Here is a 17,409-nt window from a genome sequence, read left to right on the forward strand (position 1 = left end):
AAAACTCAAAGCATGGTTATGAATGCTTTTCTTTATGCACCAAGTCCAAATTGGTGAAAAAGTTTACTTGTCAATTACCTAAATAAGCAATCACAATCCATATGACATGGTCAGTCTGCTGCTAAGCCTGATCAAAATTAGAAAGAAGCATGATAATCCTTGACTTGAGCATAATATTATACATAACATTGATTCTCGTTCTTGTACTATCTTCTTGTGACAATAAGGAAATCAAACACTGGAATATTTGATCAGTCGAATGGAATAGCTGAGCTGATCTAAAAAAGAAATTATAGAATGATCAATTGAGCATATCTGGTCCATCTATGTGATCACATCACTCAATTGAGCTTAATTTTTTCGGGAATTCTAATTGTCTAAATTTTGCAGAAGAACTTCTATTATATTGGAGATAAATTCTGAGGGGTCTCTCCTTTTACGAATTAAACTTGTTTGGGGCAACATTCAAAAACCCTAATTATGCGACTAAGGACTGTCAAACATAGTTATTGGAATAACTTCATGAAATCCATAATCCCAAATAATTTCAAACTTGAAAATAATTGACTCTTTTTTTACTAGAAGTTTTACTTTAACAGAATAATACAGTTAACAGGAAACTGAAACCTTAAACGGGAAAAGGAATAGATTCTAACCTTTTATAGCTAGCTATTTGGTTGTAGCCGAAATAAGAGAGGGATGAGCAAAACGGCTTCCAACGACAAATTCTGAAGAAACTTCGATTTCGATTGAAAGGAAGTAATGGAACATGTTCGAGGAAGATGAAAAACAAAATTAACGCGGCAAACGAAAAGATTGAAAACCAAATTTGAGTTGGTTAATTTCGTGGAATTTGAAGAAAAAAAAAAACAATTTTGATTTGGTTTTATTTCGTGGAATGTGAAGCGAAGAAAAAAAATCGAGTAATGTATGAAGTAAATTAAAGGCAATGCGTTTGCCGGGAGTCGAACCCGGGTCTATTGCTTGGAAGGCAATTATCCTAACCGTTGGACTACAAACGCTGGATGTTTCTTTAAAAAATGGTTTTCTATATTAAATAATTAGACGATAGGCCATATTTCTGTTTCTTAGTATTGTATGACTCGGTTATGAATGAAAATGATTTTTCATAAATGATTAGAACATATATTCAGACCGGTAAAAAGTTAGTATTTTAACCCTCTTATTGTAACACCTACATATGAAAATAGCAACTTTTTTACCTAAAATACGTAAATAAACAAAAAGTATGTGGAAGTCTCCGATACTTGGAACAAAGATACCAAGAAATGAATATAAGCTAACTAGCACTTCAATAGACAGGAACTTAAAACAAAATTGAAGTATTCACATAATGTCTAAATTTGCTACTTCCAAAATAAACCAACATATTATAATGGCACTTATATTAATATATTACTACAAGTTGCTCACCATGTTTACTTCTTAGTATCCATTTGAGTCTATTGAGGAACTCCGCAACATCGGACACAAGAAACCAAACATGAATTTATTTCTATTACATTTTTTTTCAGCATTGTATTTTGAAAATCTAAACCAATAGCATTGTATTTTTAGGTTTTTCTTATTAAAACATTGTACTCAAAAGATCTATCCCATCGAAGCAATGAGAATTTCTTTGTATTGAATGACATTGCAATAATTGGTTAGATTTTAAAAGTGAAAGCTTTAATACAAAGAAATGAAAAATAGAATGCCATAATAAACAAACATATAAAAAAAAGGTAGCATGCTTTTTTTACATCCATGATTTGTTATTGAATGTCTCTAATTGATTCTTATTGGATTATATCCAACTCTCTATAAGACCCTGCTCCATATCTTACACTCTTAACACACCCAGCTATGACGCCTGAAGCATAATTTTAAGTAAAATGGCTTAAAACTATAGTCTAGGGGGTATTTTACAAATAAATCAAAGCCAAAGTTGACTTTGACTTCCTTCTACACACATTGGTTTACACGTTTCCCCGTTGACAAACTGGTATCAGAAAGGTGGAGGAAATTTCGATAAATGGAGCTGTTTCGTAAGAGTTCTTGGCTGTTTTGTGTATTGGGGATTTCACAAGGTATTCCGTATTCTCAATGCAGCAACAACTTCTTCTGCTTACAATATTGTGGTGCGATTTTCTGGGAAGTCTTCCGAAATCCAGGTATCAAAGTCATATTCAAGTCCTGGTTGTTTGAATTGATTTGTCATTGGTTCTGGGTTGTGAATGGAAAACGGGATCCCTTTACAAATGAATTACGTCCGCATCTTATCTTGCACACAAGGTGTTTGATAGAAGTCCTCAAAGAAATATAAGGAATAATTGGCATCTTAAATCAAAAAAAAAAATCATAAACGACGATTTCTTGATGAGTGAGCATTCACCATCTCTCAAAGAAATATGAGGAATAATTGCCTTTACAAATGAATGTAAGGCAACTGGATGAGAAACTAAAAATTATATGCAAGTAAAATAACAACTCACATTTTTTTTTAACTTTTGATCAATAAAAGCTTAATTGTTTTAGTTAACAGCTCACCAATGCTTAAAATCTTTAAGCCCCAAGCAAAGATTGATTCACACACTGTAGCATGTAGCCTTGAATTATGGTCACTCACTGCAGTATTCTACACTTGAGGTATAAAAATAAAACTCTAAAATTCATGTGAAAGCACCATAAATATGTCACTCGCATGCTTTGGACATTGTAATGTCGGTAAACTCATATTCAAGCAAGATGGGCATTTGGTCTAGTGGTATGATTCTCGCTTTGGGTGCGAGAGGTCCCGAGTTCGATTCTCGGAATACCCCTTTTTTCAACATATTTTATATAAAAAAAAAAAAAAAAATAGAATTGGGCTCATCTTCATTTACTTCAGCCTGATAATTGTGCATTTGTGCATTAACTATGAGAAGACGCAACTTCATAAAAAGCATATGTAACTTCATTTAACAGAGTAAGCAAATATGTAATGTAAATATACAAACAGTATTCTTTATGAAGATGATTTTAGGCACCAACTTACTTGGTGAAAATGTGCAACTGCCTACCAGAATAAATATCTTTCTGGTACCACTTATTTTTACTTCTGTCATGTACTTACTGCATTTATATAATTAACAGAGTACATCAAATAAATTACTATAAATGCAATCCAATTAACAAAATGGGCATTTGGTCTAGTGGTATGATTCTCGCTTGTTTTGTAAACAAACCTACCTACAATTCTAACTATATGGCTATTTGTTGGGAATTGGAGTGAAAAAAGGGATTGTTGATGATCGAAACAAACCTACCTACAATTCTAACTATATGGCTATTTGTTGGGAATTGGAGTGAAAAAAGGGATTGTTGATGATCGATTTGCCTGTATGGCTATTTGTAAGATCATGTTATGACTTTCCTTGAAAACTATTTTCTCCCTATGCACACCTAGGAATCCGCAAACATTGTCCAAGGATAATCGTACACAAAGAAAATAAGCAATATTCCGCATTGTTTTTATACTTGTTGATTAGCCAAATAGATATTGTAAACCAAAAGCTCCAAAACCATATAATGAAATCATCAAGACCCAAATAAAAAAGATACATGTTGTATTCTTGACACAGAATACTATGTGTACGGATCTTCCTTAAGGCTCAAACCAATATATCCTTAGGAATTAGGAGTCTATCTTGTATTTTTGCCATAAACTCTCATCAGTTCATGCAAGAGTGGAAATTAGGGTTCCCATAAAACCATTGTAGCAGTATAGTCTCATAACGTAAAAAACACTAAGTTTTACATTCAACATCTTGAATTGTAATTTAATAATATTTCTTGACTTCTAATGTGACAAACCTTCTCGTAAACAATTTTTATATTAAATTCTAAGGGCCAGGGTCTCATCTTTTTGCCTACAAAACTTGTTTGGGACAACAGTCAAATACCCTACACAGATTCAGGATAGACGCTGAGACTTGAATTCAACATAGTTACCCGAATAACTTCATGAAACTCAGCCCCACAACAATAACTCATTTGTTTTTATATAATTTCCATCCACATAGAAAACTAAAAGCAAACCATTTCATATTTAGCAGGAAATTGAAATGTCAAACATGAAAAGAACTGATTCTAAACTTTTACTCTAAATTATAATTGTCCGGTTGTGTAGCCGAAGTAAGAGAGCAGCAAAAAGGGGTTCCGACGAAAATTGTCCAGAGATGTCGATTGAAGTACATCAATGGAATGAAAATTGAAGTAAAAATAAGTGGTACCAGAAAGATATTTATTCTGGAAAACTAAATTGGATTTTTATTGTAATTATCGTGCGGCAAGCGAGAAAATTGAAGTTGGAATTTGAGCGGTTCCTTAATTATCCAGAAAACTGGTTTGAAATGCGTAAAAATTAACCTTGCGTTTGCCGGGAGTCGAACCCGGGTCTATTGCTTGGAAGGCAATTATCCTAACCGTTGGACTACAAACGCTTGGTGTGTTCTTTTCAAAGTAACATCATTGATTGGGGTGACATAGTGACACCCTTAATTCTCATAATATAGTGTCACTAAGAAACATGTTTGTAAGGTATCCTTTAATTCTTTGGTATATATTTGGTGAGTGTGTGTTAGTAACATCTCATAATACGTGTAGGCAACTTTCATTTCCAAAAAATAGTTTAAGTTGGTGGGTATGGGTCAAACTATCTAGGAAAAACTACAATAAAGTCCCTACATATTGGCCTCATAATCGATTTAGTCCTTATATATTTTTTTTATTCAATTAAGTCCCAAATACCGGTAATCATATTCAATTTAACCCTTTGACCCGGTCAACAGGTCATCCAACTTTCAAAAATTACATTTTCGGCCCAGATTTCAAAAATTTTTACAAATTTGGTCCAAAATTTACATTTTTGGCCCAGATTTAAATTTTTTTACAAATTTGGTCCAATATTTACACTTTTTGCCCAAATTTTAGAATTTTATTATGAATTCATCCTAACTTTAGTCTTTTTTACAACTTTTTTTCTCAAAAGTTTGTTTCTAATATGTTTTTTCTTTAAAACTCATATTTATACAAAAAAAAAACATATTTTCACATAAAAATCTTATTTTTTCTATATAAAAACTTTCTTGTATATGAAATACCAAATTATCAAAATAGGTTTGGATTATTTGTGTGAATTCTCTTAAAAAATCAATTAAGAAATTAAAAGTAACCCTAAATTATACTATTAAATTATAGTTTGTCAAAAACTAGTTACACTAGTTACCCTAAATTATACTATTAATATAGAGATTTTAATATGTGTTCTATTTAGTGTGTATTCTTTTTTCTATGAGATTTTAGTATAGTTGTTTATATGTATTTTTCAATTTGTTGCATCTTCGTAAATTAAATCATACCTTCGATCACATATATATGAAAAAAGTTATGTAAAGTTGTTTTAATCTCATATATGACAATCCATATTGATTTCAGTAGGAGTTGTAACTATCAACGTTTGTAATACTTTTTTACATTTCTTAAATGTCATTTTCTGCCAAAACCTTCTTATCGACAAATGACAATTGCTCATTTCTAGATAGTTATTTTTTGTTATTACAACAAACAAAATTGACACATGAATTCGATTTTACAAAGAAGTTTAAATAAAGAAATCCAAAGTGATGATGAACTATATGTATGAACATGTATTCAGCGAGAAACAAAAAATATGAAGTTTTCAATATGTAGCATCTTTTATTATTTAAACTTTTCCTATAAATGTGATTAAAGAACAAATAAATAATATTAAAATGAGTGTAACTAGTTTTTGACAAACTATAATTTAATAGTATAATTTAGGCTTACTTTTAATTTCTTAATTGATTTTGTAAGAGAAATCACACAAATAATCCAAACCTATTTTTATAATTAGATATTTCATATACAAAATAGTTTTTTAAAAAAGTTTTTATATAGAAAAAAATAAGATTTTTATGTGAAAATATGTTTTTTTTGTATAAATATAAGTTTTAAAGAAAAAACATATTAGAAACAAACATTTGAGAAAAAAAGTTGTAAAGAAAACTAAAGTTATGATGAATTCATAATAAAAATCCTAAAATTTGGGCAAAAAGGATAAATTTTGGACTAAATTTGTAAAAAAATTTAAAATCTGTGCCAAAAGTGTAAATTTTGACCCAAATTTGTAATAAATTTTGAAATCTGGGCCGGAAATGTAATTTTTGAAATTTGGATGACCTGTTGACCGGGTCAAAGGGTTAAATTGAATACGATTACCGGTATTTGGGACTTAATTGAATACGATTACCATTTTGTTTGCATATTATATAAAATATGGTACCAACGGGCTTGTAGCCCCAGCGGTATCAGGTGGTGTCTTCCCTTTTTGAGATCGAGGGTTCAAGTCTCGTCATGGACATAGGTGGAATAGGTGTTGTTAGCTTAGGAGTAGATTAGATTTGCCGGTTATATATATATATATATATATATATATATATATATATATATATATATATATATATATATATATATATAAAATGTAATCTTCATACTATTCTGTATTTGTTAGGAAAAATCCACTACACTACTTTAATTCTCATGTTATGTTTTTTTTCAAGTTTTTTCTATTATTTCATTTTTTATAATTTTAAAAATACATTACATAATTTAATAAAAACAATTTTATAAAACTTAACATTTAAGTAAAAACATAACATGAAACAATACATAACTAAATACATGTCATCATTTCCTTCGTAAACCTCTATCAATGTTTCCCAAAGTGCTTTTGCTAAATCATACTCCATGAATCCTTGAGCAATGTCAAAGGATAAAGTCATTGTTAGGGTTACAAGTTTATTTTCCTGTTCTTCAATTTTCTCAAAATCCTCATCGGTGTAGTTTTCAATTTCTTTGTTAGTTATGGTTCCATTTTTCAGGATAGTTGTGATTCTAACAAGACCCCTGAGAATGTTTCTCCAAATCTTAAAGTCCTTCATTTTAATGTATTTCTCGATTCTGTATTTCCATTCTGGATACCCTTCAGCTGATAAGAGACGCGGAATTCTCATAGTAGTTCTCATGATTGAATCTAGTTCTTGATGAATTAGATTGTGTTGAGGTTCCTTTTTTATTTTATTTTTTTTAATTAAAAAATAAACAAAACTTGTTCAAAAATCAAAGAAAATCACAAACCGAAAAGGGTTTACAGTTGAAAACGGTTTACAGCCAAAAATGGTTTACAGTCGAAAACGAATCAATCACGTTCCACCGAAAATGCCCAGATTTTGATAAAAATAATCACGCTCCACCGAAAACGCCCAAATCTTGATGAAAATAACGATTTCAAACAGTTTTTCGATCCTTTTGGCCTTGAATTTACGATCAATAGCAAAAACCCAACAACAACAGCAACAACAACGAATGATTTGCAATAAGAAGCTCCAAACGGATTCCAAATCAGCCAAAACAAGCTTGATCAAGTTGACACTAGATTGGCTCTGATACCAATTGTAAGTCCCCAACACTAAAAACCAACTAGTGATCAACAAAATGAACAAGCTAAAATGATAGATCAAGAGGGATAAGTGGCAAGATTAATCCAAATTGCACACGATTTCTATTAAATGAATCGTTAAGTACAATGGACACAAAACACACGCTGATGACCGAAAACAGCTAGCTGACAACTAGCAGCCTATGATATTATTTATAGGGAATAGTAGCAGCAAACAGTTTACAACCGAAAACACTATAGGACCAAAAACCCATAAAGAGCCCATACAATGAGTAATAAAGCCTATAAAACATGTATGCCTAGCACAAACCAACAAAATAGGTTCTAACATGACCCAACTCGTCGAGTGCATCTATGTGACTCGTCGAGTCCCTCCTGTTCTCAGAAAAGCGGGAAGACTCCAACTCAACTCGCCAAGTTGTCTCATCAACTCGTCGAGTTTGCACGTCTCTAGACCATCGAGGAAAACCCTAACCGACTTGTCGAGTTGGCTCATGGACTCGTCAAGTCCCTCTAGTCCATTTCTCATTCAGACGATTCTAAGCAGAAATAAAGTCCTAAATTCTAGATCTAGCCTCCCAAAGCTGAAATGCCACATAAAGCTGCAAGCTTTGTGTCCATGCATGGCACCTAGGGCTCAAAATGCCAAAACAAAGCTCTAGAGAATGTTCAATGTTTGGAACTTGGCCAATAGCTTGATAAGGCTTAGATCTTTATGCTCAAGTGACCTCATACAGTCCATATCTGAAGTTTCAACTTCATGTCATGCTCAAATGACTCAAAGTCTCAAAAAGGAAGATGGAAATGGCCACAAACTTCCTAAAGAAGAGAAACAATGATCAAGGTGATAGCCTTTTACCTTCAATTAGCAGCTAGTACTGAAGGAACACTGGATCCAAATCCTTCTTCTTGTTCCAAGCCTTTTGCTCTTCTATCTCCTTCCAAGAAAGCTCCAAATCACACACTTTTAGCCTCTCTCTCTCTCTCTCTCTAACAGATGATACTAGCTCGTTTAGGGTTTCTCTAAGGGTGTCAAAATGATAAGGGAGGCAGAAATGAAGGCTTAAGGTCCTTTAAATACGGTCCAAACCCTGAAAATTAGGGTTTTCTTACTCAGCACATACTCGTCGAGTAGAATCCAAAAATCACGCGGGCATCTCCATCTCTACTCGGCGAGTTGGGGCCTCCAACTCATCGAGTTTCCCTAACAAAATGAATATAATATTATACATGGGATTCAGGATGTTACAATTCTCCCCCATTAGAATCAAACTTCACCCTCGAAGTCATTCCCCGGAAACAACTCTGGGTACTGCGCACGCATCTCGGACTCCGGCTCCCATGTCCACTCGAATCCCTTCTGATGTTGCCACTGAACCTGAACCTTTATTCCTCAAGACCTTCACCTTCCTATCCAAGATCGCTATCGGCTTCTCAATATAGTTCAGGCGATCATCAACCATAATGTCCTGTAAAGGGACCACTCCTGTCTCATCGGCTACACACTTCCTCAGCTGGGACACATGGAAGGTGTTATGAATCTGACTCAACTCTGCAGGCAGCTCTAACCGATAAGCTACCTTACCCACTCTAGCGATCACTCTGAAAGGACCGATGTATCTAAGGTCCAACTTGCCCCATTGTAACGATCTGAAAATCCATACCAAAAATTTCATTTAATAAACAAACCACAGTGTCAACCATTCGTACAAAACATATCACGTCAGAGTATCATGACCAAAACATTATTTTATTTTATCAGATTAAACATCCCAGGCTGAACAAACAATGGTGTGTGCCATGCGATCACCCCGAGCTCTTCCCTCCGCTACCGGAAGTACCTGAAACCAAAACTAAAAACTGTAAGCACGAAGCTTATTGAGTTCTCCAACCTACCACATACCATGCATAATCACATACTGCAAGCATTGGGCCACGCCCGCTACATCAGGCCCCGCTTGGCTTTGAGCCCCGCTCGGTATACAGATCTATTTTACTTTAGGCCCCGCCTGTCTCTGGGCCCTGCCCACTAAACGCATGCAAACATATATCCATAACACATAACACATAAACTGAACATACCCTATTGCATTACTGTCATAAGGCCTCGCCCCTGTCCTACTACTAGTGAGCTATGGAACCCCGTCCAATCTCCTGATGTTAGTGAGATACGGGCCCCCACCCACACTCACCTTCCGCTTATCTCGGGCCTCGCCCCTGCTCTACCACTAATGAGATATGTAACCCCGTCCACACTCCGCTAATGGTGGGGTACGGGACCTCGCCCACACCTACCTCCCTACCAGGCATATACAAGTATCACACAGACAACAAGTATAAATCATCATGTAAACATTCCTCCCGCACCCGCCCGACATCGGACCTTAATTCGAAATCACATACTAGCATACAATGCCTAGGGCTAACCCCCGTATCTTCCTACTCATAAACTACATGGGTCGGCATTATGGCCGTAGACCCATTCACACAATGAGGATACTCACCTTGCACTGTTGAATCCTTGTTGATATCCCTCTAGCTGCTATGTGACAATTCCCGAACTGCTACTCCTTCGGCTTCCCGAGCTAACAACACCAAATATCACTTAGTCCAATACATTAATCCATCTTAGGGTAAAATGATCATTCTACCCTTAGTCCAGCTTGATCCATATCTAATGCCCACAACCAAGGCCCAAAACTAAGTAAGTTGCCCAAGCCCATTAGTAGCCCATTAACGGCCCAATTTGTTATATTGGGCCCAATCCCTTATTGGGCCTTTCCCTAAGCCCAAACACATATACCTGGCTCATATTAACTGACTCCTGATGGTCCACTAAGTCCAAAGCACAACCCACACCGAGGCCCAATTACTCAAAACCCAAACTGGCAGAGTATGCGGGGCGTACTATGTATGCTAAGCGTAATGGCTGATGGCTTGTACGACGTGCGTACTTCCTTGTACGCCCAGCGTACAACCCTGTTAAGCCACTTTTCCACTAAGTGCTTAATACTCCGATCAAAGGCTACAACCTCAGATCCAAGTCCTCTTCCATGTCTTAATTCATAAAGTCACTAACTTGGTGACTTGCAATCCACCAAATAAGTCCAAACTCAAAATGTAACAACATACTTTCATTCCAAGGGCTAGATCTCAATCATGAGCATAAATAAGTCCTAAAGGTTGGAACTTTACTGCTTATGGGACTCATATGACTCTAAGGGAGGCAACCCTGGACTTAGAAACGTGCTTGAGTCCCACAGATCCATTCTTGAGACCAAAAGAGTCCATAAACTTGTACTAAGAGAGATCTAAGAGATTAATCATCAAGTTCAAAACTTTATACCTTAAAAAGGTCCGAAATGAAGCAAATATCCCAGATATATACCTCCTCCTTCAGTCCACCACCTTCCTTGTTCTTTACTTGCTTGAGGAAATGGCTTTACAACACTATAATACTCTTCAAAGGCCTCCAAAGCTCCAAAAACAATCAAAGGAGGGTTAGGGTTTCGTAGCAGCTCTTTAGGGTGGAATGGAGGCTAAAACTTGAGGGTATAACATTCTTTATATAGTGACATGCCCTAAAATTAGGGTTTTAGGAAAGTTAAACGTACGCCTCTGCGCACCCGCGACCATGCACCCTATTATGCTGGGCATACCCACGCGTCTCTTTTATGCATGCATGGCTCTTCTTGCCAACTTTTCCCATTAAGTGTAACGCCCGCAGATCCGGGCTAGTCAATTTAGAGGCAATAAGTGTCGAAAATGAATTTTTGGCAAAAGATTATTAAGAATAAATAATCTCAACCAAGTTTTAGTATATGTTACAAGGTTTCCGTACATATAAAGAGCGTCGAAATCCGAGTTATAACGAAGAAGTTATGACCCGTCGAAGTTTCACGACAAAACCAGCACGACACCGGGAGCGTAAATAGTGAATTTACGATAGAGCGAGTTTTAGTCTTAGCAATCTAAACGAAAATCGTATAATACGTTAAACTGAGAGCGTCCATAAAAAGAACGCCCTAATCTGACTTCGTATAAAGAAGTTATGATTTTTCGAAGATTCAGTTTAGCAGTGTACAACCCGAAATTCGAATATTAAATCGAGCGCTTTTTGTCCGACACAACCTAAACGAGAATCGAAGATCTCGTTAATAGTAGCGTAATGATAAAAAGACAGACGGAAATGGACATCAGATGAAGAAGTTATGAATTTTTAACGGACCAATCGTGTTCCGGCCTGTTAAAAATATAACTTTTAAAATAAAGTCAAAATTAGCCGAGGAATTCTAAACGAAAGTTGTAGAGTACGTTCCCGCCTTCGTGTGGATATAAAGAACGTCGAAAATGGGGCTCATACGCGAAAGTTACGAATTTTTAAAGATTTCACTCGAAATTGCGAAGCCTGATGAGAAGCCGATGACGTGGCAGCGCCACAACCGTCCATCGCCGATCAGCCTCGCTTCGGATTTGCGCCACGTCGCTTCGCCCTACGCCCCGCGTCCGGGGCCGGGTACGCCCAGCGTACCTCGGTTCTTATCCATCCGAGTCCGAAGTGCGAGACAGCTGGAGCCACATGTGACCCTTATCCGATCTACGCCCCGCATAGCCAAGGATTACGCCCAACGTAGTCCGAGGCCTTACATGCTATATAAGGGGGGCGAGGGTTTCCGGATTTTTCACTCATTTCTTCATTCCTTTCTCTCTCTACTTTCTCTCACTACCCATTTTAACCCCCTAAACCCTAGGAAAATCCCTAGCACCTAAAGGAAGCCCCGAGGCTCCCGGAGTCCCGAGAAAAAGGGTCTTTCGGTTTCGAAACGCTACTCCGAGCAAAGCCCGGTTTTCTTTAAAATCCGCTGTAAGTGAGCTACGCTTACACAATTTTAAATATAGCTTTCAAATAATTATAGTAATGTTATTAGGTCCTTAAAATAATTATTTGGGCTATTATTATGAGTTATATTGAGTGTTATTTAACGCTTATATAATAGTAATAATAGTCAGACTATTAATTTGTCGCGGTTATCGTTAGACTAAACCCTAGTGGTATTGGTACTAGGTTTTATCGAATGAAAATTGTTTTGAGAGTATCGAAGCGCTGTCCGAGTGTTGAGTCATCACCTTTCAAGTGAGTGCATAGTTACTTTAAGCTTACACATAGATATGAAGTATTTTATATAAACTAAGTGCTATGTGTGTATATTGTATGAATACTTGTTGTCTGTGCTGGGTGAAAGATTTTCATACATGTTTTAAAATATTTAAACTGTATACGTATTTTATACCTACAAAATGTGTTGGGTAAAACATGGGTAGATGAAATAGTTTATATGTGAAAAAAATAAAATGATCAAGAGGTGATATAGACCATGAGGTAAGGGTGAGAGGTGAACCATGAGAGAAGCCTTTTACCCAAGTGATGGCCCCGTCATCCAGCAGAGTATGGATGACAACCACGGACTATTCTAGACAGTCTAGTGGACACTAGCAGGCTCGCAACCTGTAGGTGTTTTGAAATGTGTATTCACCAGGTGTACTCTAAAAACCCATCGACATGTATGCGAGTGGATTCTCGAAAACGATACTGTCGATAAACGAGATAAAACCCATTGACCTGTATTGCGAGAGGAGTCTCGGAAATGATACTGTCAATAAACGAGATAAACCTTGGTAACTATGGATTTAGTGCATGTTAAGTACACATTGGCAACGATGGATTTCGTGCCTATTCCTTAGGATAACCCTTAGGAATAAATAAACGAGGAATAGTTGAATTCTTAAGGTAGAATAAAGAAGATATTGGGGATGGGTAATTGGGTTGATTGTTTAAATGCTTAAACATAATAATTATATTATTATGGGTTGAAAACCCTATGTACTCACCAGGTTTCCCAACCTGACCCACTCAGTTTATTTATATCACTGGTGTTGATATGAAGTCACATTACACTGAGAGATTATGGAGATATAAATCACTAGTGATAATGAATGTAAGTTCTGTTTATGCTTATGTTTTTGTATTGACAATGACATCCCAAATGTTTTTAAATGAATAAAAACACTTTTCTTCGGAAATGCTTTGATAACGTATTTATCATGTTTTACTGGGAACAAATTTCGCAACCTTTTTATTAAAAGAGACACTCTGATTTTTATAAAGCATAAACAAAATCGGTCTTTTCTGACCGTGAAAATGTGGATGTCACATTAAGGGACCATTAATGTCAACAACTTCAAATCATCATAATTCATTCGTTCTAAGTCCGTTTCCGACGAACCTTATATCCACGAATAGGCGACGAGAAGCCCTATGCTTCTAGTGACACATCCGGACCCAAAACCTCTTGAATAAAAACTCAAACCCATAAAAGACCGAAATGCCCCTAGCGTTGGCCTATGAAATCCATAAACCTGGTGAGAGGAATGACAATCTTGGAGAAATATCTGATAAACCTCCGATAGTAACCTGCCAAACCCAGAAAACTCCTGATCTTGGATGGGGATCTCGGTACCTCCCATCGCATAACTGCCTCCATCTTGGCCGAGTCGACCAAAATCCCATTCCGATTAACGAGGTTTCCCAAGAACTGGACCACTCGTAACCAGAAATCACACTTGGAGAATTTGGCATAAAGCCTCTCCATCCTCAATACTCCAAGAATCTCCCGCATGTGCTCCTTATGTTGTTCCCTAGACATCGAGTACACCAAATTGTCGTCGATGAACACGATCACCGATGTAACATCCCGACTCCCAAGTATAATATTTAATTATTTACATTCTTTATTTCAGAGGAACTCAACGATTTGGATGCCCTAACTCGCCGAGTAGAGGAGTTAATGGCCGCGTGATTTCTAGAGTCTACTCGACGAGTTGGAGGACCCCAACTAGATGAGTAGGTACCGAGTGAGAAAACCGTAATTTTCAGGTTCCGTGTCCTATTTAAAGGACCTTATGCCTTCATATCCACCTCCCTTGTCACTTTAGATCTTTGTGAGAAACCCTATACCAGTTCCACTCGTTGTGCTCTTGTGCATTTTTGGAAGAGAGAGAGAGATAGAGAGAGAGAGAAAGAAAGAGAAAGAGATAGAGAGAGAGAGAGAGATTAATTTGAGTGTTCTTGTGCATTTTTGGAAGGAGATTTGGAGAGTAACATGGATTGGAACGGGGAGGGAATTTGGATCCAGTGTTCTTCAGTGATTAGCTTATGTTGGGAGGTAAAAATCTACCATCTTGACCATTGTGACAACCCGATATTTCGACTCTATGTAATGACCTAAAAAGTCAAGTATTGTAACCACTTTTGATATAATGAAATTAACTTCAAAAAATAAGATGTGCAAAAGTCTCTATAGGGATATCTATTATGCTAGATAATGTGTCGAGGTTTATAGAAATACTAAGAAAACTAAAATCCGAGTTATAACGAAGAAATTATGACCATTCTAAGATTTCCAACAAAAACGGCAACACCGATTAAACGAAAAATGCGAAGTTTCAATACAATGGTTTTTAGCCTTAAGTATCTAAATGAAAGTTGTATATATCATTAAACCGTGAGCGTACACAAAAAGAACGTCCAAATCTGACTTCGTATGAGGAAGTTATGATTTTTCCAAGATCCGGATATAGCAATAGGGAGCTAAAAACTCGAAATAGAGCTCGAGAGACTTTTGACCGAAACAACCTAAATGAGAATCGAAGGTCTCAACAATAGTAGCGCAACGGCGAAAAGTCTGACGAAAACGGACATTGGATGAAGAAGTTATGGATTTTTAACAGACTTTTCGTGTCCCGGCCCGTTAAAAATAGATGATTAAAAATAAAGTCAAAATTAGCCGACGAAGTCTAAATGAGAGTTGTAGAGCATATTTTCAGCTATGCGTGCATATAAAGAACGTCGAAACGGAGCTCGTACGCGAAATTTATGGATTTTACAAGTTCGGGGTCCAAAATCTGAGGCTGTCAGGTCTGCCACGACGTGGCACAGTTTGCCGCGACCCGACAAGTGATTGAGGGCGTCCAATCAACGGAAGGAGATAAGATTTGCTCCCCATGACGTGGCCAACCTTTTCCACGACATGGCACCCAAAAATCCACCCCTATAAATAGAACTCTTGGGGTGTCGGGTTTAGGTGCTCCATTTTTCCATCTCTCGTGCGGAAACTCTGCGGTTAAGCTCTCGAAGCCCTCTCGAAGCCCCGGTTTTCACACTCAAGTTCCGAAGGAAGGTTCTACACTCCCGAGATTCCCGAGAATCCCGAGAAAAATCAACTCTTCTAAGTCGAAGTTTTGCTTGATTATCATCTCGCTTTCTTCGATCTATCAAGTGAGTTCATACCCCTATAAACTACACTTTCAAATGTTTTATCAATGCTTTTTATACAATTTTAAGGGGGGGGGGGGGGGAATACAAGTAAACACACGGTTATTATCGTGTGTAACATAAAGTTTCACTATATACTCTTTTTATGAAGTGAATCATATGTGATTCATAACTACTACATAGGAACTTTCGTATGCAATATATATCCAAGATAACACCTTGTCTTTTGGAAATAAGACATGTTTATATATATATATATATATATATATATATATATATATATATATATATATATATACGAATCAAACACTTTATTTATACTTTAAGTATATGTGATCATTTATGTCACTTTAAATGTTATACTTTACATAACAAGTGAGCATTACACTAGGGTTTACTATATGAACGAAACAAACACTTTGAAAAACTATAATAGGTATAGTTTACGAGAAAATCATGAACATTTACATACTAGGAACACTATATCAAAGAGATATTTTCATACACAATAACAAATGGACATTTTCATACGTAAATATGTTTTACACTAAGTTTTGTGAGACATTTCACGTACTTTCGAGTATGCATTTTAAGTCCTGTATTATATACCATAATCCCTTGTAGGGGGAGCGTGATACTTGTGTATAGATCTATACGAGATTGACAATCCCACACCTAAGCTGTTAGCTACAGTTAGGCCGGCAGGCCTGGGGTGACAAACATCATAACTTTCCAACGCCTGAAGAACGTTGTTATAGGCATCTTGGTCAAATAGTATGGTTATAAGACTCACATGGAGTATTGAAAACAAATTGATTTATGAGGTTTTTCAAATGCCTTAACGATTTATACATAAACCTACTATTTTAGGCATGAAAAACATTATTGCATTACAGTTTTGGAACAATTAAACACCATCTACTATAGTAGAAAATATGGAATTTTCTAGGAATATTTAAACATGTACAAACCATTTTCATTCTATTTCATACAAACATTGTCACTAAATACTTATGAACTCACCAGCTTAAATGCTGACCTACTCTTTCAAAACTACTTGTATTTCTCAGGGATTCAGTAATACAGGTAAACTAATGCTTTTGAAAAAGGGGCGCTACGGCGTTAGTTTAATTTCATTTTGACATCATATTGTAATTTCTTTTGAAACAAGTACTTTCTACAATGTAAACTTTCAAATTATATATATGATGGTTGTGTTACTTTCTTTACTATGTATTCAACTGTTTCGATACTACATGAAGTCATCCGCCCTCGAACGATCTAGCCGTTCTGGTTTGGGGGTGTGACAACCATTTCTTTTGTTAGATCTCATTCTAGGGAGTTTTAGGGCTTTCTCTCCTCCATCTTTTGGTTATTGAGTCACTTGAGCATGTCATGAGATTGAAACCTCAGATCTAGAATGTAGGAGGTCCTTTGAGCCCAAAGATCCAAGCTTTATCAAGCTAGAGGCAAGCCTTTATGCATTAAACCCTATATTAGATCTTGTTTTGGCATTTCGAGCCCTAGGTGCCATGCAGGACGTAAAGCTTGCAGC

General features: G+C 36.3%; 1 long non-coding RNA gene and 3 other non-coding genes across 4 annotated transcripts in view; 1 reads left to right on the forward strand and 3 right to left on the reverse strand.

Annotated features, from left to right (window-relative positions):
- LOC145054005 (uncharacterized) overlaps nucleotides 1-885 on the reverse strand; it is a 14,937-nt gene extending 14,052 nt beyond the window's left edge. The window contains exon 1 of the long non-coding RNA XR_013684658.1: nucleotides 657-885. This is a non-coding gene — a long non-coding RNA (uncharacterized LOC145054005). The remainder of the gene's footprint in view (nucleotides 1-656) is intronic.
- A 65-nt stretch (nucleotides 886-950) lies between these two features.
- Nucleotides 951-1,022, reverse strand: TRNAG-UCC (transfer RNA glycine (anticodon UCC)). Its single transcript has one exon. It is a non-coding gene; the product is annotated as a tRNA-Gly (tRNA).
- Nucleotides 1,023-2,750: 1,728 nt separating this feature from the next.
- Nucleotides 2,751-2,822, forward strand: TRNAP-UGG (transfer RNA proline (anticodon UGG)). Its single transcript has one exon. It is a non-coding gene; the product is annotated as a tRNA-Pro (tRNA).
- A 1,590-nt stretch (nucleotides 2,823-4,412) lies between these two features.
- On the reverse strand, nucleotides 4,413-4,484 carry TRNAG-UCC (transfer RNA glycine (anticodon UCC)). The gene has a single exon. It is a non-coding gene; the product is annotated as a tRNA-Gly (tRNA).
- Nucleotides 4,485-17,409: the final 12,925 nt, after the last annotated feature.

This window comes from Lactuca serriola, chromosome 5 (assembly GCF_051521515.1).
Source record: "Lactuca serriola cultivar US96UC23 chromosome 5, Lser_US96UC23_V15, whole genome shotgun sequence".
In the NCBI taxonomy this organism is placed as follows: Eukaryota; Viridiplantae; Streptophyta; class Magnoliopsida; order Asterales; family Asteraceae; genus Lactuca; species Lactuca serriola.